This window comes from Eurosta solidaginis, chromosome 1 (assembly GCF_040869045.1).
Source record: "Eurosta solidaginis isolate ZX-2024a chromosome 1, ASM4086904v1, whole genome shotgun sequence".
In the NCBI taxonomy this organism is placed as follows: Eukaryota; Metazoa; Arthropoda; class Insecta; order Diptera; family Tephritidae; genus Eurosta; species Eurosta solidaginis.
Window position 1 is genome coordinate 118982105 of NC_090319.1, and position 16678 is coordinate 118998782.

The following is a 16678-nucleotide window of genomic DNA, read 5'->3' on the forward strand; positions in this document are numbered from 1 at the left end:
GCCTCGCTGGTGAACTGCTCTAGCCCATGCCTATGTGACATTACCTTATTTATTTCTGGTATTTTCTTGTATCCTCTCTTGTATTTGGCGTACCCCGCCCCCTTAATAAGGTTTCAGTACTGGTGGAAACTATACATGGGAAAAACCAGCAAAATACAAGAAAAATACAACTTAGTTTATTAAAAACCAAACGAGCCAGTTGTATTTCAATAGATTTGTTCATTCGGCGTTCCTTTCTTGCGTTTTTCTGAAAACCGAAAATTTTGGTTCTGGTTCGAAAATTTTGAGCACAACACAACTAAAATCAACTTCCCTGTGGATCAAGTGAACCATTAGAAATCGAAATAATTTTCCCCATTGTTTCTGTTGTTAAGAATGCAAATGTAAGAATAAAACTTAAAACCGGCACATAAACATGTCAAACTCACTAATTTTGGGGGAATACTGGTCTCGGCTTCTCATAATAGAATTTGTTTTTATCTTGAGCCTCCGACAAAGTTTCGTCAGATTTTATAGCTGGGAAGCCAAGTCAAAAGAGGGGTCATATAGGTATAACTCCAGAACGAAATATGTCACATAATAATGTTTAATGACAAAGTTTCTTACTCTAACCTGCTCTGCACTTGATTTGGGTTCATTAAGCAGCCCTAATAATCACTAACACATACACGAGGTCCTAATCATCTGAATGTTTACAGGCGCCAACAACACCACGCGCTACCACCACCAACCGCGCCAACAACCGCGCGTTAACACCATCAGCAACGCAGCACCGCGCGCTACCACCAGCTATAGCGCCAACGAAACCGCGCGCTGCCACCATTACTGCGTGCAACACCAGGCGCTATCACCACCCACGCCCCGAAAACCGGCCACACAAAACCCGCGCACAACCATTATTAATAGCGTGGTGGTCACCAACCGCGCGTTAACACCATCAGCAGCGCAACACCGCGCGCCACAAACATTAATCGCGCATCACGCGAGTTACGTATAATTCCGCTACTCTACCAAATAAGGTCAATAGCTTGCCAAGTTATATAAGTGCAGAGTCAGCAGCAGACGGTATTGACCAATTCATTTTAAAAATCACAAATAAAGAAAAGTATTAATATCCGGTCTAAATTAAAGTTGCAAACTGGCAATTCTGGGAATTCTGCTATTTAACAAAATATTAAGTACACAGCTAGTTAATTCTACTTAGTAAGCAATAATATCATTCAGTTAGCAATAAGTATTAATATTATTATCCTCAAATTGTAAGTTTCATTATTGACTGTAATAAAGTGAAAGTTCAGTTTGATTCAGAGTTACACCCTAGTCAGTCGTGTTGATTTTCTTAGCGTATTCTGCCTTTGGTTTATATCTTCCTTTTTAAAAAGCCCCGCCGCGACTTAAGCAATGAATCTGGCGCAGTCGAAAGTCCTTTTAAAATAAAAAGGATCAGTTACGGAGAACGTTCCCCTTAAAATATATAATACTATTTAACACCCGTATACAATCCTGCGATTCCGTAGTCTACTCAGGAGTTGGCCGGACCCTCTAGGATATAAAATAAATAAAAACAAAATAAAACTTGTTATCAGCAACAAAAAGTGGCAGTGCAGTGATCACAATAAACTTGTAGAACACCACCCACCAAATATTGAAATAAGTGGCAGTGCAGTGATCACAATAAACTTGTAGAACACCACCCACAAAAGATTGAAATAAGTGGCAGTGCAGTGATCACAATAAACTTGTAGAACACCACCCACAAAATGTTAAAATAAGTGGCAGTGAAGTGAATGCAACAGGATTAAAGTGCACCACCCACAAATAGCGGACATAAATAAAAAATAAATAGTGCAAAAAAAAATAGGCACAGCAAGGCAAAGAGAATACGACTTAAGAAGGGCAATGGCTCAGGATCCAGCGCAACTAATAGAAGTAAACCTGGTGGAAGAGCTCGCCAGGTGAGAACAGCAAATAGAGCAGCTTAGAAATGCCTATATTGAGTTGCAACAACAACACCAGCAACAACGGCAATCTCAAAGACAGACAGCTGACCAACACCGAATTGATAGACTATTTAAAAGCATCAACCAACTTCCTATATTCACCGGTCCAGGCGATGTAACAGTGAATTCATTCTTCTGCAGTACGGAATATTTACTATCAACAATCAACGATGAAGAACTGAAGAAGGAGGCAGTAAGGACAATTTTTTATAAAACTGTTCAAGGCGAAGCAAAAAATATCATCATTAACATACCTCAACCGGACAACTGGGGGATGATAAAGGACACATTAAAAATGAGGTTCAAACCTGACACGGAGCCGCATGAAATATACCGGAAAGTAACTAACCTGCGGGTAAATACGGTGAGTGAACTAGCGGAAGAATTACAAAATATAAAATATAAGGCAGATGAATTGATTGTGTATAATAGAGGAGGACAGGGTGTCGACCTCACCAATATCGAAAGTTTGTTAGTAAATACGTCAAAAGAGATGACACAGGGTACCTTGTTAGATAAAATATACGAGTGACACAATTAGGGGAGATAATAAAAATTATGACCCATAGAAGATTTGAGGATACCAGAATACAGGAAAATAAATAGAAGAGATGAAAGGTCAAGCTACAGGGAATGGACAAGGAAGAATCTAAACACAGACCGATACGACTACCAAAAACCTCAATATACTACTGATAAAAATACAGGATATCACGACAAAACTGCAGGACAAGTAAGACAGAATTTTAATCAAAATACTTATCACAGGCAAGCTAGCTCAGGGCAAAACAGGCCACCCCACCAATACTCAAACTAAAATAAAGACAATATGTCTTACCAAAGAAGGCAGGGACCTTCAAATAATCCCCAAATCTCGGGAAATTCAGGACAATTTCACAGGTTCCCAAAGGTAGGAAACCCTAGGCCAAATTCCGGCCAAAATCGCTGGAATCAACCTAGGCAAGACCAAGAGGAACCGATGGAAGTTGACAATATAAATAAAGAAAAACAAGAAGATTTCGTTGAATTAAATTCATGCGAATGTTGCAGAAATCAGGACAATAAAAACCTAGTTAATGATGAAGAGCAAAATTTTTTCGAGGGACCAGCTCGGACTGTCTTCCCACCATAACTTTAACGTTTAAAAAGAAAAAATTTAAAGCTCTCATAGATACGGGAGCAATCATAAACTTAATTGACAGTAGTATAAATGATTTCAAGAGAATTTTATTAAAAAAAGCTATTACATTTAGCACAATAACTAAAAGCGATGTTATTAAATATGAGGTGCTTACAGATGCACCTAAAGAATTCAATCTTCCACATTATGCAGAAATAGGATGGAAAATGACTCAGCTAAGAGGTCGAAAGTATAGTTTCATTATAGGCATTAACTTACTTAACTGTTTCAACACAACAATAAATTTGGTGGATGGTTGTATAATGCTAAATAAAAGAACAACCTATTTTGAGAGTAATCCGTATACCAATTTAGAAATTTATGCATTAGAAGCAAAAGAATTCGATTGGGGTAGAATTAATATGAATCATCTTAACAAGGAAGAAAAAGAAGAAGTAGTAAAAATCGCAAAAAGATTTAAAAATTTATTTTTTAAAGAAGGAGATCAATTAACCAGCACTACGAAGGTAGTACACGAAATCAGGACAACGACAAATGAGCAAATAAACAGTAAGTTATATAGATACCCTCCGCAACATGAAGTAGAAGTACGAAGGCAAATAAAGGAAATGGAAGACCAAGGGATTATTAGGAAAAGTCGCTCCCGATATTCCAGTCCTTTAATTGTAGTACCAAAAAAATCGATAACTCGGGAGAAAGGAAATATAGAATTGTGATAGATTACAGAAAACTGAACGAAGTAACAATAGATGACAAATTTCCTCTTCCTAATATTAATTCAATTTTGGACAAACTGGGTAAAGCACAATACTTTACAACATTAGATCTAGCCAAAGTTTATCACCAAATCTTAATAAGGGAACAAGATAGAGAGAAAACGGCGTTTGCAACACCTCACGGGCTGTATGAATTTATTAGAATGCCATTTGGATTGAAAAATGCCCCGGCAACATTTCAACGTCTAATGAATGAAACTCTAAGAGACTTCATCAATAAAACATGTGTGGTGTACTTAGATGACATTTTGATATTTAGTACATCCCTTCAGGAGCATGTAAGGACAATAACAGAAATTTTTAAGGTGCTAGAAAGAGCAAATTTAAAGGTTCAAATGGACAAATGCAATTTCACGAAAAAAGAAACTGAATTTTTGGGGCACATTTTAACAGAAAATGGCTTAAAACCAAATCCGGATAAAATAAAGGTAATAGAAGCGTTACAGTTACCTAAAACGGAGAAACAAATAAAAAGTTTCCTAGGAGTGACAGGTTACTACCGGAAATTTAGAAAAGACTACGCACGAGTAGCACATCCTATAATAAAATACTTAAAGAAAAACGTAAAGATCAATACTAAGGATCCAACCTATATAGAAGCATTCGAAAAATTGAAAATACTAATTAGTTCTCACCCAATTTTGAGATATCCTAATTTTGATAAACCATTTACTCTAACTTCTGATGCGTCGAACTATGCAATCGGTGCTGTTTTGTCACAAGAAGGGCATCCGATATGCTATATTTCCAGATCACGAAAAAAATTACTCTGCTACAGATAAAGAATTTCTAGCGATTTTATGGAGTGTTAATTATTTACGACCACACCTTTACGGAAGAAAGTTTACAATTTTTACAGACCATCAGCCAATAAAATACCTGCATGCTAAATATAAAGGAAATTACATGTCACCTAGACATCAACGATGGCTTCTAAAATTAGGAGAGTATCAGTTCAACATAGAATACTTAAAAGGGAAGGAAAATCAAGTAGCAGACTTTTTGAGTAGAATAGATAATGAACTTGGAAAGTGTGAAAGAAATTGATAAATGTAGGGATTTACCAATAGTCAAGGATATGAAAATTGATTTGGAAACGATAAATAACCTAGAAGATGAAACGATGGCTACAATGCATTCAGCCGAAGAAAATCTTCAAGATCATTTTTTATCAAAGAAGAAATTGTAAACAAATATAAAACGCAAATTATTTTAACTAATAACAAAATCGAAGAAATGAAATAGTTACATGGAAAAAGAATAATTTTTATAGCGGAAAGCGATTTTAATACAATGGGAGAAATCTTTAGAAAGTATATCACCAAAGGATCAGTTGGAATATACTCAGAGCTTACCGATACGAAATATAACATTGTCCAACAGAAGTTAAGGGAAATGTTTTCAGATGACAATCAATTAAAATTCTATAAATGTACAATGAAGGCGAGGGGCATTGAAACGGAGGTAGAGGCAGTGAAACAGATATCACTGTACCATGTAAAAGAGAGTATGCATTCAGGCATCCAGGAGACATATAATAAAATTAAAGAAAAAAGAAGAAGTTAAGTATGAACGAAATCCCATCAAACGTAAATTTGTTTACACTGAAACACCATCGGATATAAATCAAGTAATACATATAGACACTTACGTTATAAAGCGGTTTGATCTTCTAACAATAATAGACAAATTCTCCAAATTTGGAGCAGTATATGCCTTAACAGATAGAAATCACATTACAAAAATTGAACAGTTAGAAAATCATTTTTCGAAAATAGGCAAACCAGAGAAAATAATCGCGGATAATGAATTCAAAACAGTACGTTTGAAGGAATTTTTAGATCAAGAAGGAATCGAACTACTCCTGACGAAACCTAATAGCCACACAGGAAATGCAGATATTGAAAGAATGCACAACTCTGTGGCTGAGATATTTAGGATAATATATTATTTGAACAAGAAATTACCAATCAATCAAATTATGCAAAAAGCAATAAGAACTTATAATGAAAGATATCATTCAACAATAAAAGGTATCCCGGTAGAAGTACAAAAAGGCAAGATTAGTAAAGAAAAAGTTAGACAAAATATGTAGTTATCAAGGGGAAAATTTATCCATAAACTTAACAAGAAACGAGAAAGCTACGTAGAAACTAGGAGAAGAGGCTTTATAAAAAATTATAAAGCATTAAGGCACAAGGAACAACCAAAATATAAGAAGAAAAGTCTCAAGGGTATTCATCCATGTAATATTAAAATACCTCTTAAATTTACAGAAAATAATGATGATAATATTGATGATACAATGGACGTCTAAATCCAATTGTGAGATCGTCGTGACTAAAATTAAGGATCAGTCAGGATTTACAGACATTCAATTTAAGGCGCAAGAAATCGTGAAAGACACTGAAATTATCTTACACATGATTAATATAACCAGGATAGAAGACATTTTAAACAAAATGACGGACAACCTAGTATCAACGAAAGCAAAATACAAAGATTTCTTATTACTCGAAAAAGCAGACACAAGGAGCAAATTACTCGCTAAGACCGAAAAACAAACGACAAAAACGAGGGCTGATAAATGCAGGCGGTACCTTATCAAAATGGATATTTGGTACGATGGACGACGAGGATAGACAGGATATAAAAAATCACCTCTTACAAACAGGAGAAAAAATTAATAAACAGGTCCTTATAAACGATTATTTTAGCACCCTAGAAGAGATTAACGAGATTATAAATAACGATAAAATTAAAAAAAGAAAAAGGACTCAACCTTATACAAAATCACTTGATGAGGAATATGAAAGAAGTTTATATTTAGAGCAATTAACAAAAATTCAACTGCTGAAAACTAGAATAGAACAGATACTTGATAGCGTAGTGGCAGCCAAGTACAAGATAATACACCCTAATATCTTAACAAAGTAATGAAATAATGAAGTATGATATTGGCTACGATAAGATAAAATACCTACAATCTGGAACAGCATTTTTTAATAACACATTTCTAATACTTAGTATAAAAATACCTGTAACTTTTGTAAATGTTCAAGTTAGATACATTATACCAATACCAAACGATTCCTATCATGAGATTGACTACGAAATCGAAGAAATTTTTGAATACAACAACAAAACGTATAAATTTGAAGAAAATAAACAGCTAGGAAAATTATGGCCAAGCACACATTGTATTTTAAACTCAAATTGCCAATTTACTAAAAACAAAGAGCTAGAATAATAGAAATTGATATAGACACAATTCTTATTAAGAATGCCCGAAACTTATTAATAAATCAAACTTGAACAGAAAACACAGTTATTCTAGTAGAAAATAATTTGTTACAATATACGAACTGTTCACTAAAAATAAATGATTATTATTTTTCAAATTCAAAAGAAAATATTGAAGAAAAAACGATATACATTCAAAACGAAATGATACGCAATTTTACAGAAAAAATAACTTTAACGGATGTCATTAAACTTACTAAAATAAATTTACAGAGTATTGCAAGCTTGTATAACCGTGGCAAAGTTTCGTATGTATGCATCGTAAGCATAATTATTATAATAATAATGGTTGTAATATTTTCAATTTTTAAAAATAATAAAGTAATTATAAAAGATCGCGGGTTCGAATCGAGCTCAAGGCCTAACAATAATTTTTTATCATTATTATTGTTATGATAAATTTTTTCTTAATTGAAAAAATTTTTAAATTAGAATAGAAGAAAGAAAAAATTTTAGACAACTGCCAAAGCTCGTTGTATAGATCCATTTCGGGAACTGCTAAATTCCTTCATCGGCAACGTTTAGGCGCCGCTGCTATAACCATTCAGCTATCACAGCGGTTTTTTGTTTGTCTTCATTAATCCTACTTCTATTCTGTTTCGTGCCAATTGATATTCACAACACTGCGACATCTGTTGCAGAATGGCTGTGAAAATTGGACTTGTTTGTTGGCAATGCCGCCATAGTGTCATAATTTATTGACACTTTTTTTCCCCGTGCTCTGGGATGTATTAACAATTTTTGTTGTTATATCGGCCTACTGATTTTAAGATCGCGGGTTCGAATCGAGCTCAAGGCCTAACAATAATTTTTTATCATTATTATTGTTATGATAAATTTTTTCTTAATTGAAAAAATTTTTAAATTAGAATAGAAGAAAGAAAAAATTTTAGACAACTGCCAAAGCTCGTTGTATAGATCCATTTCGGGAACTGCTAAATTCCTTCATCGGCAACGTTTAGGCGCCGCTGCTATAACCATTCAGCTATCACAGCGGTTTTTTGTTTGTCTTCATTAATCCTACTTCTATTCTGTTTCGTGCCAATTGATATTCACAACACTGCGACATCTGTTGCAGAATGGCTGTGAAAATTGGACTTGTTTGTTGGCAATGCCGCCATAGTGTCATAATTTATTGACACTTTTTTTCCCCGTGCTCTGGGATGTATTAACAATTTTTGTTGTTATATCGGCCTACTGATTTTAAGATCGCGGGTTCGAATCGAGCTCAAGGCCTAACAATAATTTTTTATCATTATTATTGTTATGATAAATTTTTTCTTAATTGAAAAAATTTTTAAATTAGAATAGAAGAAAGAAAAAATTTTAGACAACTGCCAAAGCTCGTTGTATAGATCCATTTCGGGAACTGCTAAATTCCTTCATCGGCAACGTTTAGGCGCCGCTGCTATAACCATTCAGCTATCACAGCGGTTTTTTGTTTGTCTTCATTAATCCTACTTCTATTCTGTTTCGTGCCAATTGATATTCACAACACTGCGACATCTGTTGCAGAATGGCTGTGAAAATTGGACTTGTTTGTTGGCAATGCCGCCATAGTGTCATAATTTATTGACACTTTTTTTTCCCCGTGCTCTGGGATGTATTAACAATTTTTGTTGTTATATCGGCCTACTGATTTTAAGATCGCGGGTTCGAATCGAGCTCAAGGCCTAACAATAATTTTTTATCATTATTATTGTTATGATAAATTTTTTCTTAATTGAAAAAATTTTTAAATTAGAATAGAAGAAAGAAAAAATTTTAGACAACTGCCAAAGCTCGTTGTATAGATCCATTTCGGGAACTGCTAAATTCCTTCATCGGCAACGTTTAGGCGCCGCTGCTATAACCATTCAGCTATCACAGCGGTTTTTTGTTTGTCTTCATTAATCCTACTTCTATTCTGTTTCGTGCCAATTGATATTCACAACACTGCGACATCTGTTGCAGAATGGCTGTGAAAATTGGACTTGTTTGTTGGCAATGCCGCCATAGTGTCATAATTTATTGACACTTTTTTTTCCCCGTGCTCTGGGATGTATTAACAATTTTTGTTGTTATATCGGCCTACTGATTTTAAGATCGCGGGTTCGAATCGAGCTCAAGGCCTAACAATAATTTTTTATCATTATTATTGTTATGATAAATTTTTTCTTAATTGAAAATTTATCATAACAATAATAATGATAAAAAATTATTGTTAGGCCTTGAGCTCGATTCGAACCCGCGATCTTAAAATCAGTAGGCCGATATAACAACAAAAATTGTTAATACATCCCAGAGCACGGGGAAAAAAAGTGTCAATAAATTATGACACTATGGCGGCATTGCCAACAAACAAGTCCAATTTTCACAGCCATTCTGCAACAGATGTCGCAGTGTTGTGAATATCAATTGGCACGAAACAGAATAGAAGTAGGATTAATGAAGACAAACAAAAAACCGCTGTGATAGCTGAATGGTTATAGCAGCGGCGCCTAAACGTTGCCGATGAAGGAATTTAGCAGTTCCCGAAATGGATCTATACAACGAGCTTTGGCAGTTGTCTAAAATTTTTTCTTTCTTCTATTCTAATTTAAAAATTTTTTCAATTAAGAAAAAATTTATCATAACAATAATAATGATAAAAAATTATTGTTAGGCCTTGAGCTCGATTCGAACCCGCGATCTTAAAATCAGTAGGCCGATATAACAACAAAAATTGTAATTATAAAAGTAAATAGTAGAATTCAGGAGAATTCCAATCTAAAAGGCAGGGTAGTTACGTATAATTCCGCTACTCTACCAAATTAGGTCAATAGATTGTCAAGTTATATAAGTGCAGTCAGCAGCAGACGATATTGACCAATTCATTTTAAAAATCACAAACAAAGAAAAGTATTAATATCCGGTCTAAATTAAAGTTGTAAACTGGCAATTCTGGAAATTCTGCTATTTACCAAAATATTAAGTACACAGCTAGTTAATTCTACTTAGTAAGCAATAATATCATACAGTTAGCAATAAGTATTAATATTATTATCAGCAAATTGTAAGTTTCATTATTGACTGTAATAAAGTGAAAGTTCAGTTTGATTCAGAGTTACACCCTAGTCAGTCGTGTTGATTTTCTTAGCGTATTCTGCCTTTGGTTTATATCTTCCTTTTTAAGAAGACCCGCCGCGACTTAAGCAACGAATCTCGCGCTACCACCACCAACCGCGCCAACAATCGCGCGTTAACACCATCAGCAACGCAGCACAGAGCGCTACCACCACCATTGCGTGCAAAACCGCGCGCAACCACCAGCTATAACGCTAACGAAACCACGTGCTGCCACCACCATTGCGTGCAACACCGCGCGCAACCATCAGTGATAGCGCTAGCCAACCAAACGCGCAACCACCACCAATAGCGCCAACGAAACCGCGCGCAACCACCGGCAGCGCCTACCCAAATACACAACAACCACCGGACGTACCACCACCACCAGCTTTAACAACAACAAAAGCAGGGCCGCCGAACATAGGCCTGCTGCAACACCACATACTTTAACAACAACAACAGCAGGGCCGCCGAGAATAGGCCTGCTGCAACACCACCTACTTTAACAAAAACAACAGCAGGGCCGCCGAACATAGGCCTGCTGCAACACCACCTACAATAACAACGAGGTTGAACCAACGGGTGAGTTCGTTCCGTAATACGGACCACTATAATTTACTAAATTGAGAGATTCCAAAACCCAAATTTGATCGTAGGAGAATTTAAAAATCACATAAAAGGAAATTTAATATTTAAAAATATAGAAAATAGTGTACTAACTAGATTAAAGCAAACTACATTTGCATATGCCCATAAGCATAAATATTTAAAACGCATTACATTCATTTCACTAGCATTATGAATGCACTGCTTTAGTATTGGCAGCATTATATGTATGTACCTTCAAAAAAAAACCAAAAAAAAAAGAAAATGATGAGAATAATAATTCAAAAAAAAATTTACTTAATAAAATATCAGCTAGTATACAGCAACAAAGCCTTAAATGCTGGAAGCCATTTTTTTTGCTTACTAAAGAAGTTACAAAGATCAACTAGTCTTGACTCCTTTGTGATTGAAATTTAATAAAACAGCCTAACATAGGATACGCAACCTAGCTTGAAGCGCATTTAATGGCGCGCTGCATGCTAACTGCTTCACTGACTAAGTTCAAAACTGCAGCATCAGTTTAATGGCACTCACCGTATCCATGATCAATTTAAGTATCATTTTCACGTAGCAAAAACAATTTTGTTTACCACGTACCATAAGAAATAATTTAAGTTTACGAATCAAAATAACGGTATATTGATATATAATTGTCAAGAGCGTGTATAAATGCGCTCTTGTGTTTAATTGATATTGGAAGTATAAACAAAAATTGAAGAAAATGGAAAGGGGGTATTGGAAAAAAAATGTCAGAATTTTCTTTAATTTTCCTAAAGTTCAGGTCTTTTTATATACGCTCACATAGAATTCACAAATATATAACGACACGTTCGTACCAAGAAAGCGTCTTTATGTTGTATAAATAAATGAGTCACATGCGACTCATGAACTTATTCCAATACGCTATTGTGAATCACATAGGACTCTTTGGACAGAGAAGTTGTTAATAAACTTGCATGAAGAATTTTTTTTTGAACTTCTAGTTTTTTGGGCAATTGACCTGAAAATCTAAATTGAAACATAGTAAAATAAAATAAAATACAGTCAGACAATGAAGTGATAGCGCTATTCAGATTAACTAACATAAACTACAATAAAATCAACTAAATGTTCAAATACCATATGAACTGAAATACTATAAAATAAAATGAAATAAACTAAAATAAGATAAAATAAAATAAAATGAGATAAACTAAAATAAGAAAAACAAAAATAAAATAAAATAAATTACAATAAAATGAACTATAATAAAATAAAATAAAACAAAATAAGCAAAATTGCAGCAATTGTTTTCTTATACTCTTCCGTCCCCTACTTAATTATATCTATGGCCTTCCGCTAAATTTGCAACTAAATTTTTTTTTTGGAAAGAACATGAGATTAGCTTAACCTTGAATTTTTTTTTTTTTTGGTTAGGGTGCCCCTGATATTCGTTTGAATAAGCCTTAGTATAGGGTTAGTATTATAACATATATTGGCTATAAGTACGGAATAAGTTTTCTGTTATAACGAATTATAAATAAATCTGTATTATAAATGGGAATGCTGAGGTTTCTTCTCATTTAGAAGGCACATAGGGTATACAGGTAAGGGGCCACCGAAAAATTAGGTGCGTCTGTGGCCATGGATTTGCTCTGACCTTGAAATCCGGTTTGGCCGGATGTTGTTTTAGTCCATTTGAGCGTTTTGAACGATTTCTGCGCTTCTGTCAGTTTTGAAAGGCATGATATGACCTTTTTTTCTGTTTATGGCGCAGGACAGCAAGGTTGGCAAGAACCCAGCCCGGCCGACATGACTAGCCACAGAGCACCACGATATCATGCCGACTGCCTTCCTTGCTGCTCCACCAAAGATTCGAATCCATAACAAATTGTCAAAATTTTTCTTCTTCCTTGATGGGGATTTGTTCGAACAGCTGGTATGTTCCACAGTCCTTCCAAATCTTCCGAAATATATTTCCATACTGGCGAGCTGTATTTTGGTAACACATCTGTCTCGAAGTATGATATATAAGAAGACATTTATTGCCAAATCAACTGATACTGCCGATACTGCTGGTATTTTGATAGTAAAATTACCAGAAAGTGCTGAAAAAGTAATAAAATTTCGTAAGTACCTTGATAATGGATATTTATTTTAGGTAATGGTCTGGGACACCGCCGGACCCTTAAAAAAATAGCTAAAAGCATAAGAGTGGCACCCGAAGACGCATTTCCGCCCAGGATCTCGAATCCGGAGACGGAAATCTGATATTTCGGATACTTTTCGAGATATCCGTAAAAAAACTGAAAAATTACCCCGGGTCCATCCGAAACCGGGGGGTTCGGATCCAAAATATTTCTTTTCGGAACACCTCTCCGGATAGGCGGCGTTCGGCCGCGCTTTAAAAAAATAACCCTTAGCCAGTCCAACACCGGCTACGCCATCCACAGTATTTCTGCTCAGAACACTTTTACTCACAATTTTTTTGGTATGTAAACAAAATCATGAAAAACACAACAACCATATGAAAAAGTGCACCCTTTTTTTGCAAATATCTCGAGAACTATTGCAGATATCGGCTCTTCAGATTCGTGATCCTGGGGCCGAAACGCATCTCTGGGTACCGCTCCCGGATTTTAGCAAATTTTTTAGCAGTTGCAAGCCAAACTCTAGGATTACCATTACTTTTTGATTAATAAATTAGTAAGAAACAAAAGTGTTGATGTAGAGTTTTAAGGATATAAATGTTTTGTTACAAAAATGTTATTATAATTTAATTATCTTCGCGCGAAAAGCTTTAAAAAGACTTGCGAATGAAACAATAATCGTGTTTCGATTAACTATCAACATGTGCAAGGTCAGCGAGCAAACCCAGTAAGAATGCTGCGTGTTAGATAGGGAATTGACCCATTCAATCATTGATAGTTTTGAGTCCCAACCAGCAGTATATGTTTATTGAGTTTTTTTTACTAAACAATTAACGAACACATCTTTTTGCAGCGAACAATTAAGAACAAACGACGAACTCTCGATTTAAAATAACGAAAATTTAAAAATCAAAAGAAATGTTCTTGCGGGGGCCAAGTTGGCTCCCAACAAAAATAAAAATTGCAAATTAAACAATAAAACAGCAATAAAATATTGGAACAAACATTCTTTATTGACGAGCAAACGTTAATATATATTTACAGACTAATAATGGGGAAAAATATCAATAATTTTGTAAGCGGGGCCAACTTAAGGGTATATTTTTATTTCTTTTTTTTAATAAACAATTGACAAACAAAAAATTATTTATGGCGAACATTTCAGAACAAACGATGTTAAATAATAAAAATTTTAAATTTTTTATTAAAAAAAAAGTTTTTTGCGGGTGCTAAGTTCAGTGAAGTTGTATGGAATGCTACGCTTCCAACTGTTGACCAATAGTTGTGTTTGATGAACACGCCCAACCGTGGTCAAAGATAAATACGATATTTCCTCTGGCAGCACCTTTTTAAAGGCCGTAGCCAGGGATGCACCTTAACGTTAAGCTAATCGTTTATCAAAAAATTTCCACCGTTTCCGTTGAAACACTTCGAAATATTATCGATAAAGAAATTATCAAGATAAATTGTATCTCGTTTTTAACCGAAACGAAAAGCTTTCGTTAACGTTAAAAACGTTAACGAAAACGTGATACTTTATGTTTGAATTGTGCTGGCAATGCTATAGCCATGGTGAAGCCGTAAGGTGGCAACAACGAGCGCACATACACACACAAACTCTATGTAATTTGTTTGTGTAATTCGTTGGTGGTAATGTCAAAAATACTCTGAGAAATGTTCGTACTGTCAAAATTCATGAGAAAAGTTGCAATCAGCTTGGCTAATGCTTTCACCTTTAATGACTCCGCCATCAATCAGCTTTGCCAGCATAGTTTGAAATTAATAATCAACATAAACGATTTGATTTCGTTTTGATATGGCAGAAAACGAAACGAAATCATTTCGTTAATTTGACGATCTTAACGTTAATAAACGAAACGAAATGACTTCGTTTCGTTTATTAACGTTGATTATCGTAACGAAATGATATCGTTTCGTTGGTTAAGCATGCCTGGCCGTAGCACAATGACATTTTTCATTAGATGCTTTGACGCAAGCATAATACTGTTTTCACACAGAAACTTAATGATCGCATTTCACCTGCTAAAGAAATCGTAAATTTTTTGCTTTCACACAGAAGTAACTGCTCGATTAGTATGAAGGATGAGACAGGCAATCATGGCGGAACGATACAAGGTGGGAGCATGGTGACATACCTACAAACAAAAAAATTCCATGTACTTGTAAATTCGATGGACAAATGTCAAAATCGTACTCCGCCGGTATTTGATGTATCAAATCAAATAAAAAAAGGTTATAATCAGCTGTTCGATGCGGCCACCTTGTATCGTTCCGCCATGCAGACAATGACATTTACTTTGACAAATGACATTTTTAAGCACTGAACACACCAAAAACTAAGTAGCGGAAACGGAAGCGGAACGCTACCAACAGAGTTGCATTGTGCTTTTGACTTCATTAGGCATTCGATTAGCTACTAATGAAATAATAATAGATTCGAATTTTGTAGGGAAGATTGAGCTCAATAAGCATCTTAATGTAGAAAATTGCCTTTATTATTCAATAAGCCGTCTGTGTGAAAATAGTATAACCCACAAATCATATATCAAGATTCCGCAGTTACGAGTTCAAAATTGCTTCGTTCAGCGCATTTACGTCATATTTGACTCTTGAGCGAATAAAAAAAGTGCTAAAGGAAAAGAGTAAATTCATACGTCATAAAAACAGCTGATCTATTGTTTACATGCGGAATTCACAATCTTCTACTGTGATTTGTGAGCTTATACATTCCAATAACATCGCCACAATCAACCAAGATGTTCCATTTGTAAATGTGAAGGCACTTCAAACTTGGCAATTGAAGTTTCCCTTCAAAAATCGCTATTACTCCATGCATGCATGTATGCTTTGGACCAAGCGAGTGCTCCAAAATTCATACAAAAAATATGGACTATATACTCCAGGGGGTCAATTCCCTAACTGTGAAAAAATGAAAAATGTACACTCATTGAAAACTCCTTTGCACACATAATTTACACTTTAAATTTTCATGCGATTCTGTAAATTATTGTGCACATTGTTTTGCTAAATGAGCGCTGAATGTAAAAGTCCTATGTCAGTGAGAAAATATTCATCAAACGCCATGAAAACAAAAAAGTCATTCTGTAATAGTGCGTATGAGTTTTGAATGTCTCAATAGTGTACACTGGCTGCCAAGAAAACTCACGAAGTTTTTATCATTGAGTTTTTTTGTTCACAGTTTTGCTTTAAGGCTTGGTTTCTTCCAAAAGCGGCGCCGCTTTATTTCGACCGCTAAAGAACGGCCGGTATACTCACCGTTTTCAGTGGTACCGTTTTGTTGGAAACTATGAATACTTACGGCAAGCGACCCCGTAAATTTAAATTTTTCATTTTCGCTTGTTTTTTAGTTTCTTTATTCATTTTTTAAATGCGTATGTTAGAAAAAAGCATACTCAGAAAAATTAAACTTCAAAAATGATGTTTATTTTATAAATAAGTTCAAATATTTGAAAATATGTTCACCGCTTTGAGTATAGCGGTGGGAAAAACGGTTGATGAACAAGCCGTTATATTTATTTTCCCGCCGCTATTTTACGTTACATTTGATTTTACATTGAAACATTTTTGACAACGTAGGTACTCTACCGTTACATA